We start from the raw sequence: 25,267 nt of genomic DNA, 5'->3' as shown, positions 1-25,267 counted from the left end.
TTGGAGAGGGAAAACAATGTGGAGGAGGGTGGCAGTTCTGGGTGCTGGGGCTGCAGCAGAAAACCAGAAGTCCCTGTGTTCTGTGGGACTTTAGTTCTGGTGGAGAGACACGCATTTGTCAGGTGGTTCTGTGTGGCATAGAGAAAAGTGACACAAGCGAAGGATATGAAGCCGGAAGGGAGGGCCAGGTTAACAAGCACAGAGAGGTGAGCAATGATCCTGTTGGGTGAGGCTTTGCGAAGAAAGCACCTCATTTTCTGTCACTATACCTTTCTGTCTCCTTAGCTAGCATAAATGTAGTCTCCTAATCCCACTTCTCCACTCTGTATTCTCTGTCACTTCCTGGGCCCCTTTTGCTTCATTAGATTTAATTGATGAGCCCCAATCCCAGTTACATCCAAAGCACCAGCACCTGTGCATTTTGTAGCATGGCTGGAGAGATCCATCCAACCAGGGTCTCATTTTGAACTCGTCATTGTCGGCTTCAGCAGGAAGATCATCGACATTTCCTTCATCTGTTTGTTCACAAGACAACCCATTGCATGCCTCCTCGCTTTTCTCAACCCTCAGCCGCCTCCTCTCCCATCTCTGCTTTCATTGGATGACTTCCTAGTTGCCTGAGGAAAATTGAAGCAATCAGAACAAAACATCAGACTCCTTCTACTGCCCCCGCCTGTCTCATGCACTGCCCTACCACCAGTTCTAGATTAGCGCTTCTCCAAGACTGAACTGGTCAGCAGCACCACCAGGGAACTTGTCAGGAATGCACGTTCGTCCCACCCCCGACCTGCTGAATCAAAGTCCCGCGGTGCGACCCAGACACTTGTGCTTTATTTCTCCCTGGAATATGAGAACCGGTGTCCTCAGGCGATGCATGTTTCTGTCTAGAGTAAACCCCCCTTTGTGCGCCAAATCTCAGTCTTCAGCCAACTCAAGAACATGGTTCCATCAAATCTCCCTCTTCCACTTCACAGTTTTTACGGCAGCTGAATTGTTTCCATCCGCATACACATGTGGAGCTGTTCCTCCCATTTCTTCCACTGGTCACCAAACGTCTCTCTGTTCCTCTTTGCAACAACACCCACAGGAGGAAGCTGTTGCTCACTGGCCGTTTCTCTTCTGTCTAACCCACGCAAACAGGCTGTCAGCCTCTTCATTCCGGGGAGCCTGCTCTTGCAAGGTCATTAGGTCATTAGGTCATTAGTTGCTGATTCTCAGTCTTATTGACCTAGAACAGCAGGTGGCTTTGATGCGCCCTTCTCCTTGATCTCCTTTCTTCACCTGATCCTACAATGCAGCACTCCTGGATTTTCCTCCCATTTCACAGTTGTTTCCTCTCAGTCTCCCTGGCTCCTTTCTCCTGATGTCAGGAGTCATTCCCTCCGTTTCTATCTGTACTGACTAGATCCCATCCAGTCCTGTAGCTTTAAACACCATTCAGGTACCGACAACTCCTGAACATACACAGCCCAGAGCTGTCTCCTGAACTCTGGAGTATTCCACTGCCAGCCTCTGCATGGGATGTCTCACACCTCACCTTCCTCTGCTGCATCTCAGTAGCTCATCCTCCAGTGCCTCAGACCGAATCCCGGGAGTGTTGCTTGGTTCCCTTTCTCACTGTGATATGAGAAGTCTTCAAGAAGTTTGTAAAAATGCATCTTACAAAAAACTGCAGATTTCATATCTTCGCACCAAAGTAAACTTCTTAATTTCGTTTTCCACAATCTTTTAAAAAACATATTACTGGATGCTTTTTTTTTTTTTTAATCATTTTCGCTTTATTTGAAAGGAAGAGAGGGAAGGAGGGAGAGAGATTATCTCCCATCAGCTGGTTCACACCTCAAATACCTCCAACAGACTGAAGCCAGGGGCTGGACTTTTTTTTTGACAGGCAGAGTTAGACAATGAGAGAGAGAGAGACAGAGAGAAAGGTCTTCCTTCCGTTGGTTCACCCCCCAAATGGCTGCTACGGCTGGCGCGCTGCACCGATCTGAAGCCAGGAGCCAGGTGCTTCCTCCTGCTCTCCCATGGGGTGCAGGGCCCAAGGACTTGGGCCATCCTCCACTGCCTTCCCGGGGCCACAGCAGAGAGCTGGACTGGAAGAGGAGCAACCAGGACAGAATCCAGCGCCCCAACCAGGACTAAAACTTGGGGTGCCGGTGCCGCAGGTGGAGGATTAGCCTAGTGAGCTGCGGTGCCGGCCAGCGGCTGGAACTTAACCAGCATCTCCCACATATGTGGCAGTGGCCCAACTTCTGCCTCCCAGGGTGTGCGTCAGCAGGAAGCTGGAATCGGAAGTGGAGCTGAGCCTTGAACCAGGCATTTTGATGTGGGATGTCAGCATCCTAAGCGGTATCTTAACTGCTAAGCCAAAAGCCAGCCCCTCCATCTCTAGTATTAGTCAGTTTATCTTACTGGCTGCCCTGTCTCACCGTATCTACCCTGACTCTCCAGGTGATGGCGTGATTACTTAGCTAGTCTCCTCTTCCACCTTTGCTTCCTAGTCTGTTCTCCCTCCACAGAGCAACAGGAAGGTCTGTGAAAGTGCACATCAGATGGCACTTGGCATTATTGCACACTAGGTTAAGCCACTGCCTGTGATGCTGGCCTATCAGAGTGCCAGTTCGAGTCCCAGCTGCTCTGCTTCTGGTCCAGCTTCCTCCAAATGTGCCTGAGAAAGTAGCAGAAGATGGCCCAAGTGCTTGGGCCCCTGCCACCCACATGGGAGACCTGGAAGGGATTCCAGGCTCTTGACTTCAGCCTGGCCATTGCAGGCAGCTGATGAAAGACTTCTTTGTCTGTCTCTTTCTTCCTCTACCTTTCAAATAAATAACAGAAAGAAAAAAGAAAAGAAAAGAAAATGTACATCAGAGGGGCAGGTGTTTGGTGCAGCGATTGGGTTGCTGCTTGAGACACCTGCATCCTGTATTGGAGTGTTTTGGAATTGAGGCCTGGCTCTCCTCTCAATTCCAGAATCTTGCTAATGCATACCCTGGGAGGAAGCAGGTGATGGCCCAAGTACTTGGGTCTCTGCCGCCATGTGGGAGACCCAGATTGAGTTCCTGGCTCCTTGCTTCAGCCTGGCCCATCCCTGGTTACTGCAGACATTTGAGGGGTGAATCAGCATATCTGTCTCTGTCTCTCTCCCTATTTGTCTTTCAAATAAAAAATAAAAACAACAACAAAAAAGGTAACATACATCAGAGCATGTCATGGCTCCCATTTAATTCAAGGTAAAGGCCAAAGCCTTTAATGGTCTTGAAAGCTCTAAGTCTTCTGACTTCCACTCCTTCTTCCATCTTACTTCTCTCTGTTCTTATCTGCTTCACTCACTGACCCCCTGCTCAACACTCCAGCCCCCTTCTTCCCCCAGGATAACCTGGTGTACCCACAGGGCCCACTCACTCCCTCACCTCCTCCAGGTATTGCAGCAGAGGGCACCTTGCCAGTGAGTTCTCTCCTTATTTCTTGTCTACACCCGTCCCCATCTCCCACATTGTCTGTCCCCCTTGCTCCAGGGTGAAGTTGGACCTGAGATCACACCCATCCCAGATTTGTCTCTTTTCTACTCTGAGGTAGGGAGTCAGAAGGGCCAATAAAAAGCTCCAGTTTTTAAAATGGAAAACTATTGATTTGTAGAATTTCAAAAGCAGTTTCTAGGGTTGGGTGTTTGATCCAGTGGTTAAGTCACTGATGAAGTTGCCTGCATTCTACATCAGGGTGCCTGGGTTTGACATCTGGCTCTGGCCCTGGTCCCAGCTTCTTACTAATGTGCACCCTAAGGGGCACTGGTGATGGCTCAAGTAGTTGGGTTCCTGCCACTCACATAGGAGACTTGGGTTGGATTCCCAGCTCCCAGGTTTGGCCTTGGCCAGCCCTGCCCATCACATGGATCTGGGGAGTAAACCAGAAGATGGGAGATACTTCTCTCTCCCATTCTCAGATCCTAACTCCTAATTTCCTAGAGTGGAAAAATGCTGATGTGGGGATCAGAAACCTTGGATTCCAGGCTCTGTGACCTGTGGCAGGTGCATCAGTAGGCTTGGTCTGCTTGGGAAGTGAGGGGCCCGGGATAACTGCTCTATGAAGTTAACCTATCACCAGCTTGTCAGCATGTCATGTTAGCTCCACTTCCAAAGTAAAGCCCAGCACCCCACGGCCACCACCTTATCTGGGTTGCTCCATAAGACCCCTCACTGGCACCCTGCTTCCAGTCTTGTCCTCCCAGCTGACCTTCCAGTCTTGTCCTCTCCTCTGCCCTCCACATAGCTGACCTTCCCTGCCTAAGTGAATTTTTTTTTTTAATCTAAATCAGAGCATGCCCCTTTCGATCTTGAATCCTCCAGGGATTCTTGTGCTCCTCAGTTTGACCTGCAAGGCCCCTTGCCACCTGGCCCTCTGACTCCAGCTACAGTCATGTTGAGGCCCTCCAGCATCTCATTCATACTTTGTTTTCCCCTTTTAGGACTCAGTGTCAATGTCATTTCTTGACTGAGCTTCCTCTCCTGGCTACCTTATCTAAAGTCAGATCATACCTGTCAGTTAAAATTCAGCTCCCAATTTGTTTACCTCATAACATTGATCACATCGTAAAGTTATTTGAAACCATGCTATTCTCATACAATGGGGATACTATATAATTGTAAAAAAAAAAGATGGGAATTGGAGCTGGTGTTGTGGCATAGTCGGTAAAGCCACCTGCGATGCAATGCCAGGGTGCTGGTTTGTGTCCTAGCTGTTCCACTTCTGATCCAGCTCCCTGCTAATGACCTGGGGTAGAAGCAGCAGATGATGGCCCAAGTGCTTGGGCCATGTGGGAGACCTGGATGAAGCTACTGGCTCTTGGCTTCAGTGTGGGCCAGCCTCGGCCATTGTGGCCATCTGGGTTAGTATAAGCCAGCAGATGAAATATCTCTTTTTTTCTTTCTCCCTCCCTTTGTCCCTCTATCCCTCTCTCTCCATCTCTCTATCTCCCTCTCCCTTCTCTGTAACTTTTTCAAATAAATAAAAGCTTAAAAAAAAAAGAAAGATAGGAATCCATGTACTGATATAGAATGCATTCTAAGATACATTGTGGAAAAAACTCAAGTCCAGTACCGAGTATATAGAATACCACTGTATAATAAGGGGGTGGGACATGTTTGCTTGTATGTGCCTGTGTTATCTCTAGATGAGTATAGAGGAAACTGATAACACTGCTTGCCCCTCTAGGGGGACTAGGTGGACAAGGGTAGGAGTGGGGGCTTTTCACTGCTCACCCTTTTGCACTTTGAATCATAATGTACCACCTATTGAAAATAAATAAATCTTTTAACATTGTGTATTTGTTTTGTTTCCTGTCTCCCTAAAGCGAATGTAGATGTCATGAGTGCATACACGAGGTCCTTCCTGGTTCACTGTTGTATTCTCTGCATTTAACCTAATTTGGCACTTACTGAGTGTACAAATGAATGATTGCCTCTCCCAGCTCTAACTTGTGGTTCTAATTCTAGGACTTCAAGTACCTAAGAAATGAATTCCAAGACCCAGCCACTCAGAGGAACTGAGGGGAACGCTGAATTGTGTAGTGTGGTGTACTCTTTTACTGTGTTGTTTTCAAAAGTGACAAGACTTGTATTGAGGGTGGATACAGATGGGCTTATCCTGTGAGAGCCCAGGTAACCAAAAGAGGGTCGTGTCCTGCTCGGCCCATGCACAGCTATGGCCTCTGGGGGAGGTCGCTTCAGAGACAGACAAAGCAGCCCCCTTTCCGGAGGCCTCAAAACCCTCAGGATCATAGCTCCCCTGGCACTCTAGTTCCAAGACTGCCATCTGGACTGCATTCTTTTTTTTCTTTTAACAATTTTATTTATTTACTTGAGAGGTAGAGTTACAGAGAGAGGCAGAGGCAGAGAGAAATCTTCCATCTGCTGGTTCACTCTTCAGATGGCCTCAATGGCCAGGGCTAAGCCGATTCGAAGTCAGGCGTCAGGAGCTTCTTCCGGGTCTCCCATGTGGGTGCAGGGACCCAAACACTTGGGCCATCTTCCACTCCTCTCCAGGCCACAGCAGAGAGCTGGATCAGAAGAAGAGCAGCTGTGATACCAACTGGCACCTGTATGGGATTCCAGCGCTGAAGGCAGAGGCTTAGCCCACTGCGCCACAGTGCTGGCCCCTGGACTGCATTCTAAACTCTCTGAGGTCAGGATCTTGCTCACCAGTCTACTTATAGGCTGGCATAGGAGAGAATGAACAAATGAATGAAAGAATACAGATAAAGGGGGCCCCTGAACAGAGGAAGGCTGCAATGAGGGGCTGTCATACCCCCATATAGCCAGTAGGGGGCGCTGGAGGAGCATTTGTGGAGATGGCTGCTGCTCCTGAGCCTTACACTCTGGGTGAAGAACCCTGAATTAACCAGGAGAGTGGAGGTTAGCTCATTGTTGACGTATTTATTCAAGGATTTTAAAAAGAGGCACACTTTGTGGAGAGTGTGGCTGCACACATAAATGAACACTATATAGAAAGGAAGTGCTAGTGGGGCCCACGGGAGACCTGGCAAAGGGGCACTCAGTTTGAGGCGTGTGGCGAAGCCTCCTCTTCTTGGTTTCACTTGCTAGCCCCTCTGCCTCCTCTCAGCAGCCCTGAAAGGATGAGTTCTAGGCGCTGCCCTCCTCCTGCTCTTTCCTCTCCTCCTCTTTTCTCATTCTTCCTGTGGTTTCTGTTACCATCTAGGTGGAGACAGTCACCGGGGACACCATAACCTTCTCTGAGCCCCAGCCCGCACATCCAACAACCTGCTCCCCCTCCAAGGTCCTGGCGAGTGGCTGAATGATGCAGCCATTTCCTAAGTCCGAGCCGTGTGAGTCATCCTTACTCAAGCCTTGAGCAGCCCATCCACTCTGTCTCCCGAATCTGCCCCCTCCCCAACTCCCATAATCCCAGCTGCCTACACTGCAGGCCCTTCTCCCCTCAGGAGCCAAAGTGATGGTTTAAACATGCGAATAGGGTCCTGGCTGCTCCACTTCCAATCCAGCTTTCTGCTATGGCCTTGGAAAGCAGTAGAAGATGGCCCAAGTCCTTGGGCCCCTGTACCCACGTGGGAGACCCAGAAGAAGCTCCTGGCTCCTGGCTTTGGATTGGCGCAGCTCTAGCCATTGCAACCATCTGGGGAGTGAACCAACGGATGGAAGACCTATCTCTCTCTCTCTCTGTCTTCCTCCCCCCCCCCCCCGCCTCTCCTTCTCTCTCTGTGTAACTCTGACTTTCAAGTAAATAAATCTTTAAAAAAATTAAAAATGCAAACAGGGTTGGGACCAACATTGTGATGCAGCAGGTTAAGCTGCTGTCTGTGACACCAGTATCCCATATGAGCAGCAGTTCAAGTCCTGGCTGCTCCACTTCCAATCCAGCTCCCTGCCAACGAGCCTGGGAAGGCAGCAGAAGGAGTTCCAGGCTCTTGGCTTCTGCCTGTCCCAGGCCCAGCTTTCACAGCCATGTGGGGAGTAAACTAGTGAATGGGAGACCTCTCTCTCTTTTTCCCTCTTTTCAAATAAATTTATTTGAAAGGCAGAGCTATAGAGAGGCAGAGTCGTCTGCAGGTTTACTCCCCAGATGGCTGCAATGGCCGGTGCTGGAGCAATCCAAAGCCAGGAGCCAGGAGCTTTCCCTGGGTGTTGCACGTGGTGCAGAGGCCCAAGGACTTGGGCCATCTTTCACTGCTTTCCCAGGCCATAGTGGAGAGCTTGTTTGGAAGTGGAGCAGACGGGACTTGAACCGGTGCCCTTATGGGATGCTGGCATTGCAGGCAGCACTTTACCCACTACGCCACAGCGCCAGCCCCATCAAATAAATAAATCTTAAAGAAGAAATGCAAATGGGGGACTGGTGTTTTTGTGCAGCAGGTTGAAACACCGATTTGAGTCCCAGCTGTTCTGCTTCCAACCCTGCTTCCTGTTAATGAACCTGGGAAGGCAATGGATGATGGCCCAAGTACTTGGGCTTGTGCCACCCATGTGGGAGACCCTGATGGAGTTCCTGGCTCCTGGCTTTGGCCTGGCGAATGAGTGAATACATTTTTAAAAAAGATTTATTTATTTATTTCAAAGGCAGAGTTACATAGATGCAGAGGCAGTGTGTGTGTGTTGGGGGGTCTTCCATCACTTGTTTACTCCCTAATTGGCTGCAATGGCCAGAGCTGCGCCAATCTGAAGTCAGGAGCCAGGAGCTTCTTCAGGGCCCCCCACATGGGTGCAGGGGCCCAAGGATTTGGGCCATCTTCTACTGCTTTCCCAGGCCATAGCAGATAGCTGGATCAGAAGTGGAGCAGCCGGGACTTGAACTGGTGCCCGTACAAGATGCCGGCACTGCAGTAGGCGGTTTTACCCGCTACGCCACTGTGCTGGCCCCAATCCCTGACTTCTTGATTTGAGAAGGTAAATGCCTAGGCTGTGCAGAGATCTGCTGCTAAACCCTTCCAGGTACTTGGCTCATCCTGCAGAAAGGCAGGCCTGGAGGGTCATTGTCACACAGACAGCAAGGGCTTTAAGACAAGAGAGGTTCCGGCTTCCAGTCCATCACTGCTGGTTGTGTGCACGGGTCATTCCGTGTTTCTGACCCTCAGCTTTCCTGCCTGTGAAGACAGGCCCGGTATCCTGTGCATTGCTGGGCCCATGGGAGGAGTTTGTGAGCCACCACAAAAGACCCTTGGACCATTCATATTAGTTTCTTTCCTAACAGTGAGACAATAGTGTGGATTAATGGTTAGCAGCCTAGGTTCTGGGTCAGACCGAGCAGGATCTATTACTTCTTAGTAAACTGCCTTGGGAGAGGTAATGTGACATTTCAATTTCCTCCCATGGAAAAGGAGGACAAAGCCATCCTGCATTATAAGGGCTGTTATGAGCAAAACAGGAAGCCAATGTGTACAGTGAGGGCTCAATAGACGGTGGGAGGACCAAGAAACTGGATCAATAGTTCTGATCCTCCTTAGTGACTTCATTTATTGGGAACTATTTATCGAGCATCTACTTTATGCAAGACATGGGGAGCATCTGGCCTGGGGGTTGTATAAGGCCGTGAAATTGTTTGGTCTGGCCCTGCCAAGGCAATTGCAGACAGGACTCAAAATTCAATATATCCTGTAGCAGGCTAATTTTTTTTTGCTTTAGAAATGATTTTATTTTATGTACAAATAATGGACAGTTGCCTTACACATAAATACTATTTTCCAAAAATAATTAGAAACTTATTAAAAGAAAACTACATAACAAAAACTTTCTAAAAGATTTATTTATTTATTTGACAAGCATAGTTACAGAGAGAGAGAAGGAGAGACACAGAGAGAGGTCTTCCATCCACTGGTTCATGCCCCAAATGACCGCTATGGCCAGAGCTGGGCTGATCTGAAGTCAGGAGCCAGAAGCTTCTTCCAGGTCTCCTATGTGGGTGCAAGGGCCCAAGTATTTGGGCCATCTTCTGCTTTCCCAGGCCATCAGCAGGGAGCTGAATCGGAAGCGGAATAGCCTGGACTCAAACCGGCGCCCATATGAGATGCTGGCACTGCAGGCGGATACTTAACTTACTATGCCACAGCGCTAGCCCTACATAACAAATTTTAAAAGGCACTAGAACTCCTATTTCTGCATTACTGCTAAGCTATAAAATTAAAGCTTGTTCTCCCAGGAATAAGTTTCTCCAAAATGGAAATTATACAGTGACATTCTAGGCAGATTATCTGGTTTTCACCCCCTATAGCTACAGCTACCTATCAGAACTGTTGAACTAGGTCAAAGCAGACCAGTGGAGTCAGGCTTCATTATACAAAGCCATTTTGCTCTTCTAAGAAGCTAATAAATCAAAACAGGAAATACAGAAATCAAAACAAAAATATTATTTGAGATTAATTATTATATAAATTGTTAAGTTATTATAACTCTTTTTTTTTTTTTTTTTTGACAGGCAGAGTGGACAGTGAGAGAGAGAGATACAGAGAGAAAGGTCTTCCTTTGCCGTTGGTTCACCCTCCATTGGCCCCCACGGCCGGCGCGCTGCAGCCGGCGCACCGCGGCCAGCACACCGCACTGATCCAGAGGCAGGAGCCAGGTGCTAATCCTGGTCTCCCATGGGGTGCAGGACCCAAGTACTTGGGCCATCCTCCACTGCACTCCCTGGCCACAGCAGAGAGCTGGCCTGGAAGAGGGGCAACCGGGACAGAATCTGGCGCCCCAACCGGGACTAGAACCCGGTGTGCCGGTGCCGCAAGGCGGAGGATTAGCCTAGTGAGCCACGGTGCCGGCCTAAGTTATTATAACTTTTTAACATGAATAATTTATATTATACTTTATATAATTTAATTTATATAATATTTTATAACATGAATAAAAGGGGTACTTTACTGCAAAGAAAAATTTTTATATATCCTTTCCCATGAATTTTTATAATTACTACACAAATGCTGCCTAGTGCCATTATCCCCAATTCACCTCTGTATTTAAAAGCACAATTTTTGTGATTTATATGAACACATCTATCAGGGAAGATTTAACATGGAGATGCAATCTGACATCCATTATCTGATGTTCTGCTGTCAGCGGTGTGTGAGAGATGTATTTCCAGTCACCTTTCATTTGAGTGACCTTCTGTGAAATATGTGTCAATAATTTAACAAGTCCTAAGTCTCCAAAGGAGATTTTCAAAGGCACAGATTTTTAGAAGCATCCTCCATGTAGCAGGCTAATTTTTAAGTTGACTATTTTGTCTAGCCTGCAAATGGTGTTATAAATATCCAAATGGCCCACCCCTGGAGGGTCCAACATGGACTGGCTTTCAGGTGTAGGAGAGAAGACATGTCCATGATGAAGCTGTCACATGCCAAGTGATGCAGGCCTAAGAGCGGCTTCCTAAACATCAGCAATGGCAAACAGCCTGGGGACTCAGAAACTTACTGAGTCAAAGAAGCCGGAGGCAAAGGAGAACACGTGATGTGGTTCCGTGTTTATGAAGTTCTAGATCTGGCGAAGCAATCTGTGACCGTAGAAGTCGGAAGAGTGGTTTCTGTAGAGGTGCTGAGAGGGAAGAGGCAGGAGGCAACTTTCTGGGGTGTAGGAAATGTTTTGCTTTGATCTGAGTAGTGGATGCCTAAGTGTATGAGAGATATAAAGATTCATCCAGAAGAAGACCAGCATGATGGCATAGTAGGTTATCCACATCCTGTGACATCAGCTTCCCACATGAGTGCTGGTTCGAGTCCCAGCTTCTCCACTTCCTGTTCAGCTCCCTGCTAATACAACTGGAAGGCAGCAGGAGATGTCCAAGTGCCTGGGCCTCTGCCAGCCACATGGGAGACCTAGATGGAGTTCCAGGCTGCCTGGCCCAGCCCCATCTGTTGTAGCCAGTGAGTGAGCCAGTGGATAGAAGATCCCCTGCCCCCCTTTCTCACTTTGTCTATTCCTCTCTGTAATTCTTCCTTCAAATAAGTAAATAAATAAAACTCTGGCAGGGGAAAAGTTGCCAGAGGATTTTCGATTTCTTCTAAAGGGACAGAGCAGGATACGTGGCTGAAGAAGGGACTGCATGGGAGAAATGGCCACTTTCTCTCCCTTGGTGGTTCAGTAACAGGAGCCGAACAAGGCACTTTCTCCCTTAATGGAGTCAGGAATCATCAGTAAGTGGTTTGAGAGATTATTTGCTATCTGTTTACAATGCAAAAATATTTCTTTGTGGCGGGATTACATAATTGCAAAAGTCATGGTCAGGGAGGTAATTATCAAGTGTAACATGAGTGTTCTATTTTTGGGCCTCTTTGCTGGCTCTTCTGGTCCTGCATCCCCTAATGTGATTGTGAGTTGTTTTGCTGGTTCTCTTCTGTCAGAGGTGGCTGGATGACAGGCGGCAATGGATGGGGGGCATACCACATCTCTGCTGGGCTTTGCCGTTCACAGGGCACCTGTGTGCACAGCAGCTCACCCAGTAGCATCCAGCAGGGAGGCAGGGGTGTCAGGCACGGTTATTGATGGCAAGCCACGAGAACAGATTCTGCGTAGCTTAAGCAGAGAGGGGATGTGTTGGGAGGTTATTGAAGAGCTCACAGAATTGGAATGAAAATGGGAGATACTGAATCGACAGGCAGGAATCAAAGGAGGCTTATTTAAGCATTTTAGCATCTTTATTTCATGAGCTTTCACAGTTAAGTTTGAGATCGATCAAGATAGATTTTCAAGGAAGAGGTGGCATGGACCTGGGTGACGGAAGATATTTTCACCAGCAGAGAAAGATTTCAGGAGGGAATGGCCGCGTGAGCTAAGGCAGGAAGGTGGAAAAGAGTGGTGAGGTATTGTGGGTGCACAGTTGTGCATGGGAGCAGTGCAGTGAGAGATGAAGCTGGAGGCTCGGCTGAGGCTGTGCTGTGGAGAGGTTTTCATGCCTGGGTGATGAGTCTGTATTTAAACCTGTGGGCAGTGGGAATCCATTGGAGGTTTTGTTTGATTTGATTTGAAAGAGACAAAGACACACACACACACACACACACACACACACACACAGAGGGAGGGAGAGAGAGAGGCTGGGGGTGGGGAGAGGGAATCCATCTGCTGTTTCACGCCTCAAATGCCCACAACAGCTGGGGATGGGCCAAGTGGAAGCCAGGAGCCAAGAACTCAACTCAGGTCCTTGGTGTGGGTGGTAGGGACCCAAGTACTTGAGCCATCACTTGCTGCTTCCCATGGTGCACATTAGCAGAAAGCTGGAGTCAAGAGTGGAACCAGAACTTGAACCTAGACACTCCAGTATTGGTGTGGGCACCTTGAGTGGCATCTGCTGCTAGTTTTCTGTTTCTTTATATAAAATTGTCAATATTGATGGGGTGCAGTGTGATAATTCAATACCTGTATACAATGGGTAATGATCAAATTAGGATAATTCCCATTTCTATCTCCTTATATTTTTAAAAAAATATTTGTTTATTTATTTGAAAGGCAGAGTTACAGAGAGGCAGAGGGAGGGAGGGAGAGAGAGAGAGAGAGAGGTCTTCCATCTGCTCGTTCATTCCCTAAATGCCTGCAATGGCTGGAGCTGGGCTGATCTGAAGCCAGGAGCCTGGAGCTTGTTCCAGGTCTTCCAAGTGGGTGCAGGGGCCACTGCTTTCCCAAGTACATTAACAGGGAGCTGGATCTCGAACTAGTGCCAATATGGGATGTCAGCACTATAGGTAGCGGTTTTTACCTGCTACGCCACAGTGCTGGCCCCAACATCTCTTTATTTTTAAAGATTTATTTATTTATTGGAAAGAGGCAGAGAGATAGAGGTCTTCTGTCTGCTGGTTCACTCCCCAATTGGCCACAACACCTGGAGCTGTGCCGATCCGAAGCCAGGAGCCAAGAGCTGCTTCTGGTGTCCCACATGAGTGCAGGGGCCCAAGGATTTGGGCCATCTTCCACTGCTTTCCTAGGCCACAGCAGAGAGCTGCAGGTGGCAGCTTTACCTGCTATGCCACAGTGCCGGCCCCCCTCCATCTCTTTAAAAATTTTTAAAAGATTTATTTATTTATGAAAGTCAGAGTTACACATAGAGAGAAGGAAAGGCAGAGAGAGGGAGGGAGGGAGAGAGAGAGGTCTTACATCTGCTGGTTCACTCCTCAACCACCCGCAATGGCTGGAGCTGCACCGATCCAAAGCCAGGAGCCAGGAGCTTTTTCCAGATCTCCCATGGGGGTGCAGGGGCCCAAGGACTTGGACCACCTTGTACTACTTTCCCAGACCATAGCAGAGAGCTGGATTGGAAGTGGAGCAGCCAGGATATGAACCTGCACCCATATGGGATGCCGGCACTGCAGGTGGCAGCTTTACTCGCTATGCCACAGCGCCGGCCCCATCTCTTTAAACATTTATAATTTCTTTGTTTAGGAACCTTTCAACTCTTCTCTTAAATCTATAGTACAAATAATAAATTGTTGTCACCCTACTGTGACAACTTATGTGAACTTATTCCTTCTATGTTTCTGTCTTTTTTTAATAAATATATTTTAAGATTTTTATTTATTTGAGAGGTAGAGTTATAGACAGAGAGAGGGAGAGATAGAAAAGTCTTCCATCCACTGGTTCACTCCCCAAATGGCCACAATAGCTGGAGCTGCGCTGATCCGAAGCCAGGAGCCAGGAGCCTCCTACAGGTTCCTGTATGGGTGCAGGGGTCCAAGGACTTGGGCCATCTTCCACTTCTTTCCCAGGCCATAGCAGAGAGCTGGATTGGAAGAGGAGCAGCTGGGATGTGAACCAGCGCACATATGGGATGCTGACACTGCAGGTGGAAGCTTAGCCAGCTATGCCACAGTGGCAGCCACAGCGCCAGCCACTGTTTTTTGTTGTTCAACTTCCCTCTAGCTTCCCTTCCTCCACCTCTTCTTAATCTCTAGTGACTAGACCACTATTCTAGTCTCTACTTCAACTTCTTTTACCTTCCAATTATGAGAACATGTGGTACTTGTCTTTGTGTGATTGGTTTATTTCACTTACATATTGTCCTCTTGTTGCTGCAAATGACAGGATTTCATCTTTTTTTTTTTGGCTGCATGATATTCCTTGTGTATGTACTCTACATTTTCCTTTCTTTTTAAAGGTTTTTTTAAATATTTATTTTGTTTATTTGCAAGGTAGAATTAAAAAGATTGAGAGGGAGAGGTAGCGATCTTCCATCTGCTGATTCATTCCTCAAATGCCTGCAACAGCAAGGGCTGGGCCAGGCTGAAGCCAGGAGCCAGGAGCTTCATCCAGGTCTGCCACATTGGTGTAGGGCCCAAGGATTGGGCCAACTTCTACTGCTTTCCCAGGTGCATTAACAGGGAGCTGATTTGGAAGTGGAGCAGCTGGGGCTTGAAACTGTGCCTACATTGGATGCTGTCATCACAGATGATGGCTTAACCCTTTACAGCACAACGCTGGCCTCTCTACACTTCCTTTATGCATTCATCCGTTGATGGATACCTTGGTTGATTCCTTATCTTGGTTCTTGCTAACAGTGCTGTAATACACACAGAGAACAAATGTCTCTTTGACAGACTGATTTCATCTTTGGATATAAAGGGTAGCTGGAGCCTAAGTTGTGGGGTAGCTGGACCCTAAGATAGCTTTTTAAGGAACTGGAGGTTTGATTTCTAACATTTACATTATTTATTTGAAAGATAAAGTATATATATATATATAGATAAAGTATATATATATATATAGATATATATCTTCCATCTGCTAGTTCAGAGAGAGAGAGAAATGGCAAGATAGAGATAGAGATAGAGAAAGAGAGAGAGAGAGAATGAATATGTATCTTTCATCTGCTGGTTCACTTCCCAGATGGCTACAATAAAGCCAGGAGCCAGCAACTCCATCTGGGTCTTCTGCTTGGGTAGCAGGGGCCCAAGCACTTGGGCCATCATCCCTTGCCTTCCCAGGTACATTAGCAGGGAGCTGGATGGAAAGCAGAGCAGTCAGGACTCAAACTGGTGCTCTGACATGGGAAGCCAGCATTGCAAGTGGCAGCTTGACCTGCTGTGCCACAACACTGGCTCAAGAAACTGGGAATTTTTGAACAAAATTTCCTGCTTGCGCTTTGGGAGGAATCAATTGGTGCTCCCGAGAGGCACGTGTGAAGCAGGAAGAGTTGGACCCAAGCGGCTGACAGTGAACAGTGGCATCAGCGGCTCCTGGGAGATGGAGAATAAGAATCCTGGGCGGGATTTGGAGCCTGGGTCCTCGGTAGCCATGGGAGGAAGCAGTTCTAGGAGTGCTCTGGGGCCAGGGCCAGTTTGCCAAGTGTTAGGGATTGCATAGGTGACAAGGAAGTGGAGTTTTGGGAGGATGAGAAAGAAGGCATCAAGTGCAAGTTCTCGGCCACCAGCCCTGGCTTGTCCCTGCTCTGTCCTTCTGGGCTCGCCTCCCCCGCCTCAGTAATGAGTCTCCCTCTGGAACCTGTCCTCGAGCCTCACACACACTCCTGGCTGAAGAGACTTAGATGGGAAAGGGGAGATTTGGAGAAGGAAAAGGACTGGCCCAGGACACATAGCCAGGAAGCAACAGTGGCAACTGTGCAACTCCATCCCCTTGGCCCTGTCCACTCTGGGGTCCACTCTGGCTGTAGACAGATCTCTTCTGAGAAGCTGTCCCAGCTGATCCCCTTCATTGTTTTGTCTCACAGCCTTGTGACATGCATTCCTTTGGTTTGTTTTGCATATGCAATGGGTAACTTTAAACTCGGTCTTCCACCGAGACCCTCTGTGGCCAATAGCCTCTGCCTCAGCATCTCCAGCAGACCCTCACCAGGAACCCTGCATGAGGAGCTGCTGGGCGCTGGGCTGAGGCTGTGCCACACGGGCCAGAAGCTGAGTTCTCATCCCAGGCGTGCTTCTCACCCTGAGGACAGTGCTGGGTGCAGATTCTGGGACCCTCAGTGTGATCTTCAAAAGTATGAGACCCTCAAAACCAGGAAGACAAAAAACAAAAGACTTTGAGCCAGCTATTTGCCTCTTGGGTGTCCCTGTTTCTCAAGGAGAATTCCAGCACTGCCCCTGGTCATACGAGACTTGCAAGTGTATCTCCAGGGGCTGGGGCTGTGGCATAGTGGGCAAAGCCACTTCCTGCAGTGCCGGCATCCCATATGGGCGCCGGTTCCACTTCCTATCCAGCTCTCTGCTGTGGCCTGGGAAAGCAGTAGAAGATGGCCCAAGTCTTTGGGCTCCTGCATCCACGTGGGAGACCCAGAAGAAGCTCCTGGCTCCTGGCTTCGGATTGGCACAGCTCCAGCCAATGCGGCCAAATGGGGAGTGAACCAGCAGATGGAAGACCTCTCTTCCGCTCTCTGCCTCTCCTTCTTTCTCTGTGTAACTCTGACTTTCAAGTAAATAAATAAATCTTAAAAAAAAAAAAAGAAAAAAGAAAGTGTATCTCCGGAGCAGTCTGATGGGTTCAGGACACATTTAAATTCATCAGCTGCTTAAACAAATTATTTATTTGAGAGGTAGCTAGAGAGAGACAGCCAGAGAGAGAGAGAGCTCCCATCCTCTGATTCACTCCCTAAATGCCTACATTGGCTAAGCTGAGCCAGATTGAAGCTGGGAGCCAAGAACCCAATCCAGGTCTCTCATGTGGTGACAGGGACACAACTGTGGAACCATCACTGCTGCCTCCCAGGGTCTGCCTTAGCCAGAAACTGTTCAAGAGCTAGAGTTGGGCACTGAACGCAGGCACTGAGATGTGGAATGCAGGCATCCCAGCCAATGTCTGTGTTAGGTCAAATGCCAGCTCCTAATTCATTAGTTTCTGATCCCAAGATCTGATGAGTGCAGGATTTACCCCTTGTTCATGGGAGGTCCCCTCTAGTGGATGCCTAAAATCACAGATAGTACTAAGTTGTAGTTTTACTAGACTTTTTCCTACAGATACCTACCTCTGATAAACTTTAATTTATAATTAGGCACAATATGAGATAAACAACAATGACTACAATGAAATAGAATAATCAGGGGCTGGCATTGTGGCCTATTGGAGTTAAGCCACTGCCTATGACACCAGCATCACTTATGGGCACTGGTCTGAGTCCCAGCTACTCCACTCTGATCCAGCTCCCTGCTAATGCACCTGGGACAGCAGCAGAAGATGGCGCAATTACTTGGGCCCCTGAAACCATGTGGGAGACTTGGATGAAGCTCCTGGCTTCAGCCTGACCCAGTCCTGGATGTTGTGGCTGAACCAGCAGATAGAGGATTGATCTCTCTCTCCCTCTCTGTCTTCTCTCCTTCTTACTCTGTAACTCAACTTTTCTTTATTTTTAAAAAGGTTTATTTATTTATTTGAAAGTCAGAGTTATATACCAAGAGGAGAGGGAGAGGGAGAGGGAGAGAGAGAGGGAGAGAGAGAGAGAGAGAGAGAGAGAGGTCTTCCATCCGTTGGTTCACTCCCCAATTGGCCACAACAGCTGGATTGCGGCAATTCAAAGCCAGGAGCCAGGAGCTTCTTCCAGGTCTCCCATGCAGGTGCAGGGGCCCAAGGACTTGGGCCATCTTCTACTGCTTTTCCAGGCCATAGCAGAGAGCTGGATCAGAAGTGAAGCAGCTGCGACTTGAACTGGTGCCCATATGGATGCTGACTGGCACTTCAGGCCAGGGCGTTAACATGCTGCACCACAGCGCTGGGCTCAAAACTCTGACTTTTAAATAAATAAATAAATCTTACAAAATTTTAAAAATTTGAATAATCATAACACATATTATAATAAAACTTAGATGAATATAGTCTTTTTTTCTCTCTCCTGGAATTTTTCAATTAATATTTTTAGACCCCTGTTGACTACAGGCAATTAAAACCATGGGAAGTGAAACCCTAGATAAGAGAAGACTGCTCTTGGGCTGGCAGTGTGGCTCAATAGGCTAATCCTCTGCCTAGCGGCGCCGGCACACCGGGTTCTAGTCCCGGTCGGGGCACCGGATTCTGTCCCGGTTGCCCCTCTTCCAGGCCAGCTCTCTGCTATGGCCCGGGAACGCAGTGGAGGATGGCCCAAGTGCTTGGGCCCTGCACCCCCTGGGAGACCATGAGAAGCACCTGGCTCCTGCCTTTGGATCAGTGCGGTGCGCGGCGGCCATTGGAAGGTGAACCAATGGCAAAGGAAGACCTTTCTCTCTGTCTCTCTCTCTCTCACTGTCTACTCTGCCTGTAAAAAAAAAAAAAAAAAAAAAGAGAGAGAGAGAAGACTGCTCTAGTTCAAAGTCAAACAACAAATTTGAACTTGGATTATACATTCACAGGGAAATACCCAACCGAACCCAACCCTGATTCCAACTCAGACTAGGATGTGCAAGTTTCCTGGCTTTCCTGTGGCAGAGGAGAGATTTTTCTCCTGTCTCCTCTTTCATGAGTATTTTTAGGAGGGTCTCAATTCTGTCTCCTCACCCTGGCTACCCTCTTGTCATCCAAGCACCTCTGTACCTCAGGAATCTTCCCATGCAATTCTGCACCATCCACCAGGTGAACGCAGAGTGCAGCTCTGATCATACTCAGTGACTCCCCGCGGGTTAGAAATGACAGCATTGTTGATTAAGTAGCAGCTCAGGCCTTGAGAGTAGGGCCCCATCCCAACTTTGAAGTCTCAGCACCAGTCACTCCCAGCAGGGCATTTGCTGGACAGACGGAGGCAGGAGCTAGCAGTATGCCAAAGAGATGTGTGTGCTTTCTCCCCGGCACTTGGAACCACCTACCTGGCAAAATGTGACCCCCGCCCCCTTCCCTGCCACTTACATTCTCATGGGAATTCATTTCTCCTTCTTATTCACAATGCAACAGGAATAGGAAAAAATGCTTTTCTATTTTTTATGTTTATTATTTTAAAGGAAAAGCAACAGATGTATACACACATACACTCATATGCACACACACACGTACATATCTTCCATCCACTGTTTCACTTTCCAAATGTCCACAACAGCCAGGGCTGGGCCAAGCCAAAGCTAGGAGCCAAGGAATCCACCCACATAGGTGGCAGGGAACCAAGCACTGAGCCATCACCTGCTGCCTCTGAGGGTGTGCATTAGTAGAAAGCTGGATCAGAAGCAGAGCTGCGACTCTGACCCAGGTACCTCCATATGGGGTGTGGGTGTTCCTCGTGGCAACTTAACCCACTGAGCCAAATGCCCGCCCTGCGGATGCTATTTTTATAAAGCTGCTGAAGTGGCAAAGTTTATGTGATGTATATTTAACCAAAGAAAAAAAGTGCTGCCTAGTGCATTTTCTATACTAAGCCAGCTTCATCCCCGGGGATGACTGCCCTGTTACAAGCAACATACTTACTAGGCCTTCTGGTTATACAAAGCATGACCCAGAATGAGTGCAGTAGGAGGAGTTGAGACCGGAAGAACTAAACTGCTTTGCACAATGAAGTAAAGGGTGTCTTTCTGGGCTGGGACATTGTCAGGTGATTAATGGGTTTTGTTGTTTGTTTGGACCTTGTTCTTGTTTTCTTTCTCTGGCAGACCTGGGAAATGGGTGTGGGGCAGGCACAGAAGAGGGCAGTTGGAGCAGGCTTTTCTTTTGCGGAACAGCAATTGTACAGTTCCATTTCCTGGATTACGATTTCCTCCCGATGTACCCAAGCTGTCAGCGAGGCTTGTGAGCTGCCACGCCTGGAATTAGCCTGTGGCTCAGGCTGTCTTGGGGACAGAAGGGAGGAACAGTGACTCTGTCTCTGAAAAGAGGTGATTGGGAGCCCATCGCGGCCTGAAATTGTGACTGCAACAAAGCCAGGATTGACCAGGAAGAAACCAGAGCACTTGTTCAGACCACAGGCCATGTGTGTTAGTGAAATGGCGCAGTCTATGGTGTGATTTACACCCCAGACACCATCCTAGGCTCTACCCCGACCACCACTGCTGAAAGCCAGGTGACCCCATGGCCCAACCGCCGGTGTCAGCTCCACGCCCCTCCTAATGGGATTTGCTGCTCCTGCTTCCCTGCCCACTGCCCCTGCCTCCCGGCAAAGCTGTGTTCCTGTTCCTGGACATGTGGCTCTCTCTCTCCATCTCTCTGTCTCTCTCTCTTGATCTCTCTTTCTCATGCTCTCTCTCTCTCTTTTTTTTTTTTTTTGACAGGCAGAGTTAGACAGTGTGAGAGAGAGAGACAGAAAGGTCTTCCTTTTTTCCGTTGGTTCACCCCCCAAGTGGTCACTCCGGCCGGCGCACTGCACCGATCCGAAGCCAGGAGCTAGGTGCTTCCTCCTGGTCTCCCGTGTGGGTGCAGGGCTCAAGGACCTGGGCCATCCTCCACTGCACTCCTGGGCCACAGCAGAGAGCTGGACTGGAAGAGGAGCCACCGGGACAGAATTTGGTGCCCCAACCGGGACTAGAACCTGGTGTGCCGGTGCCGCAGGTGGAGGATTAGCCTAGTGAGCCGTGGAGCCGGTCTTTCACTCTCTCTTGGAATCTTCCCTCTTTTCCTTCTTTGTCCCTTTCTCTTACTCCAGCGTTTCGTGTGTTTTGTGGCGGCCTTATAGTGAGCTTCCAATTAAGATTTTCTTTCTAAAGATTTATTTTATTTATTTGAAAGGCAGAGAGAGAGAGAGAGAGAGAGAGAGAGAGAGAATCTTCCACGTGCTGATTCATTCCCCCAGATGCCCACAACAACAGGCTGGGCCAGGCTGAAGCCAAGAGCCAGGAACTCCATCCAGTTCTCCCATGTGAGTGGCAGGAACGCAAACACTTGAGCCATCACCCACCGCTCCCAGGCATATGAGCAGGGAGCGGAATCGGAAGCAGAGCAGCTGGGACACAAGTCAGTGCTCTGATATGGGATGTGGATGTCCCAAGTGGCAGCTTAGCCTGCTGTGCCACAACACTGGTCCCAGACTGTTTTATTTTGATCACAAGTTAATTAACATCAGTGATCCTCAGTCTCAGTCCTTGTTTAATGGGCCTCACAGGCTCTGTCGCAGAAGGCTGCCGAGGGGATCAAATCTGGTGCCATTTGTGTCTCTGTATCACTTGGTACAGCGGCCATCACACAGAATTCAGTTCACTCACATGAAATTGCTGTTCTGGCCGGCGCTGCGGCTCAATAGGCTAATCCTCCACCTAGCAGCACCGGCACACCAGGTTCTAGTCCCGGTCGGGACGCCGGATTCTGTCCCGGTTGCCCCTCTTCCAGGCCAGCTCTCTGCTGTGGCCAGGGAGTGCAGTGGAGGATGGCCCAAGTGCTTGGGCCCTGCACCTGCATGGGAGACCAGGAAAAGCACCTGGCTCCTGCCTCTGGATCAGCGCGGTGCGCTGGCCACAGCAGCCATTGGAGGGTGAACCAATGGCAAAAGGAAGACCTTTCTCTCTGTCTCTCTCTCTCACTATCCACACTGCCTGTCAAAAAAAAAAAAAAAAATGCTGTTTTGTGGGTCAAAAATGGCTGAAGAGAGGCAACCCAATAAGGAGCCAATAAATTCAGGATACTACAAGCATGCTAAAATCTTCATGGAGGGGCAGGCACTTTGATGCTGTGGGTCAAACCCGTTTCCTTTACCAGAGTGCTGGTTTAAGTCCTGGCACCTCTGCTTCTGGTCCAGTCCCTCTAATGTGCCAAGTATTTGGGTCACTGCCATCCACATGGAGACCTGGATGGAGTTCCTGATTACTGCTTTGGCCTGACCCAGCCCCAGCTGTTGTGGGCATCTGATGAGTGAACCAGTGGATGGAAGATTTTCTCTATCACTCTCTCTTCCTGTCTATCACTCTAACTTTCAAATAAATCAATATTAAAAAAAAAAAACCTCAAGAAGTTCATGGAAAATGGAATTAAAAGATACATTTATTTTGGTGCAAAATTTTTTGAAGTCCACACACAGTTTGTTCATAATATGTAATAATGTCATGAGCTTGTTAAAGATCCCTTATGTAATTATTATTGTTATTATTGACTCCCTCATATTCAAGAAACTTGGGAAAAATTGGCAAGAAGAGTGGGTTCCTGCAGTCACCGAGACTAGGAGGCTGAGCTCTTTGGTTCAGACATCAAGGGCAAGTGGGAGCTGGGAAGAATACAGGACTCAGGTGACAGCTGTAGTCATCTTGATCATAATTTCTCTCACTTGGACGGTTTACAAAATGTGCACTTGCACTGAAGTCTTAGGTTCTTCATAACTTCATTTCTCTTTCTAGCCCTTTTGAAATGTCCTTAAAACACTTATATTTGATTTGAAAGGCAGAGAGACAGAGACAGAGGTCTCCCATCTGCTGTTCATTCCCCAAATGACCATAATGGCTAGGACTGGGCCAGGCCAAAGCCAGGAGTCGGAACTCCATTCCGGTCTTCCACATGGGTGATAGGGACCCAGGTTCTTGAGCCATCACCTGCTGCCTCCCAGGGTGTATGTCAGCAGGAAGCTGGGATCAGAGGCAGAGCTAGGGCTTGAGCTCAGGCACCATGAAAAGGGATGCAGGTGTCCCAAGTGGCATCTTGTCCACTGCACCGAATGCCAGCTCCTGAAATGCTTTTTGTAACCAAATCTCCTGGACCATGCTCTGAGGAGGAGGACAGACTGCAGTAGGTGAGAGGAGCTGCTGGAGGAGCCCAGGCAAGGGTGAGGGGGGCATCCCCAGCAGGGAGGCCCAACTTTCTCCTGAGGCCTCCACCCTCCCTGACATCAGGGCCCATGGGCAGCACAGGCTTGGGGCCTCCCTGTCGACGCTGGAGGCTGCAGAAAGAGGAGCCTGCTCTACAGCACAGGCCTGGGGATGGAGCTGAGAGGAGCAGACTCTGCCTTGTTAACCTTCCTGGGCTGGAGGGCAAGCGGGAGGCAGTGCCAGGTCTGGCAGGCCAGTGGGCAGGACTGAGCATTCCAGGGGGCAGGCAGGACACTGTGGGTTCTGCTCAATCTCACTGCAGAAAGGGGTGGGCTGTGGCGAGTCTCCTTGGGAGCTCTCTTCATTTTCACAGAAGCTTGGAGAATGAAATGAGTCATGTTTCCAAATGCAGTGGAGGAAGCAGGCCCAGCTCTCCGCTTCCCCCTCCTCCTGCGGTCCCTCTGAGGGAGGAGGGGCCGGCCATCTTGGCTACTTCTGTACCAGTGATGACAGGTACAGGTTTGTTTGTTTGTTTGTTTTTAAGGAATTATTTTATTTATTTGAAAGACAGAGTTACAGAGAGAGGTAGAGCCTGAGAGACAGCAATGGCCAGAGCTGAGCTGATCTGAAGCCAGGAGCCAGGAGCTTCTTCTGGGCCTCCCATGCGGGTGCAGGGGCTCAAGGACTTGGGCCATCTTCCACTTCTTTCCCAGGCCATGGCAGAGAGCTGGATCAGAGGAGGAGCAGCCAAGACTCGAACTGGTGTCGATATGAGATGCTGGTGCTGCAGGCTGGGGCTTAAACCCTCTGTGCCACAGTGCCGACCCTACAGGTTTGTTTATTTATTTTCTCAAAAGATAAAAATAGCTTTGTCTCCTCACCCTAGGTTATTATAAAAGATTTAAACTGTTGCACAAAGATATTTTTAAAAGTAAACAAAATCATGTTATTCTATCATCCAGAAATAGGCCCTCTTCCTATTTTTCTTTTTTTTTTAAATTATCTTTTTTTAAATTAAAAAAAAATTTTTTTTTTGACAGGCAGAGTGGACAGTGAGAGAGAGAGAGAGAGAGAGAGAGAAAGGTCTTCCTTTGCCGTTGGTTCACCCTCCAATGGCCGCCGCAGTTGGCACGCTGCGGCCAGCGCACCGCGCTGATCCGATGGCAGGAGCCAGGTGCTTTTCCTGGTCTCCCATGGGGTGCAGGGCCCAAGCACCTGGGCCATCCTCCACTGCACTCCCGGGCCACAGCAGAGAGCTGGCCTGGAAGAAGGGCAACCGGGACAGAATCCGGCGCCCCGACCGGGACTAGAACCCGGTGTGCCGGCGCTGCTAGGCGGAGGATTAGCCTAGTGAGCCGCGGCGCCGGCCCCTATTTTTCTTAAAGATTTATTTATTTACTTGAAAGACAGAGTAGCAGAGAGAGAGAGAGAGAGAGAGAGTGAGAGAGAGAGTTCATCTGCTGGTTCACTCCTCAAATGGCTGCAACAGCCAGGTCTGGCCGGGCCAAAGCTAGGAAGCTAGAACTCCATCTGGGTCTCCCAAGTGGGTGGCAGGGTCCCAAGTCCTTGGGCCATCCTCTGCTACCTTCCCAGGTTCATTAGCAGAGAGCTGGATCAGAAGTGCCAGTACTTGAACTGTCACTCTGAAATGGGATGCGGGTGTCACAAGTGGCAGCCTAAGCCACTGCACCAACATGCTGGCCCTGCCTCTTAGAATTTTGATGATCACTTTTCTTATTTAAAAAAAAATATATATTTTATTTTATTTATTTGAAACATTGGGAGGGGGCCATTGTGGCACAGTGGGTTAGACTGCTGTTTGGGATGCCTGCATCCTAGGTTGCAATGCTCGGCTTGAGTCCTGCTTCCTGCTAATGCATGTGGGAGACCTAGATGGAGTTCCTGAATTCAGCCTGGCCTAGCCCTTTCTGTTACAGGCAGTGGGGTAGTGAACTAGTGGTTGGAAGATATCATTCTCTCACTCTGTTCATCTGCCTTTCAAATTAATTAATTCATTGATTAAAAAAGAGAAGGCATGGGGCCAGCATGGTGGCGTAGTGGGTAAAGCTGCCGCCTGCAGTGCCGGCATCCCATATGGGCACCAGTTCGCGTCCTGGCTGCTCCACTTCCTATCCAGCTCTCTGCTATAGCCTGGGAAAGCAGTAGAAGGTGGCCCAAGTCCTTGGGACACTGCATCCTGTGGAAGACCTGGAG

At 48.8% G+C, this 25,267-nt stretch overlaps 1 protein-coding gene across 1 annotated transcript in view; it reads left to right on the top strand.

Annotated features, from left to right (window-relative positions):
• Positions 1-25,267, top strand: part of OPRD1 (opioid receptor delta 1) — an 83,970-nt gene that overhangs the window by 3,820 nt on the left and 54,883 nt on the right. The window lies entirely within an intron of this gene.

This window comes from Oryctolagus cuniculus, chromosome 7, assembly GCF_051225735.1.
Source record: "Oryctolagus cuniculus isolate XC-2025 breed Fujian yellow rabbit chromosome 7, ASM5122573v1, whole genome shotgun sequence".
In the NCBI taxonomy this organism is placed as follows: domain Eukaryota; kingdom Metazoa; phylum Chordata; class Mammalia; order Lagomorpha; family Leporidae; genus Oryctolagus; species Oryctolagus cuniculus.
Note: the sequence above shows the minus strand (reverse complement) of the source record. Positions and strands in the feature narration are given on the sequence as shown.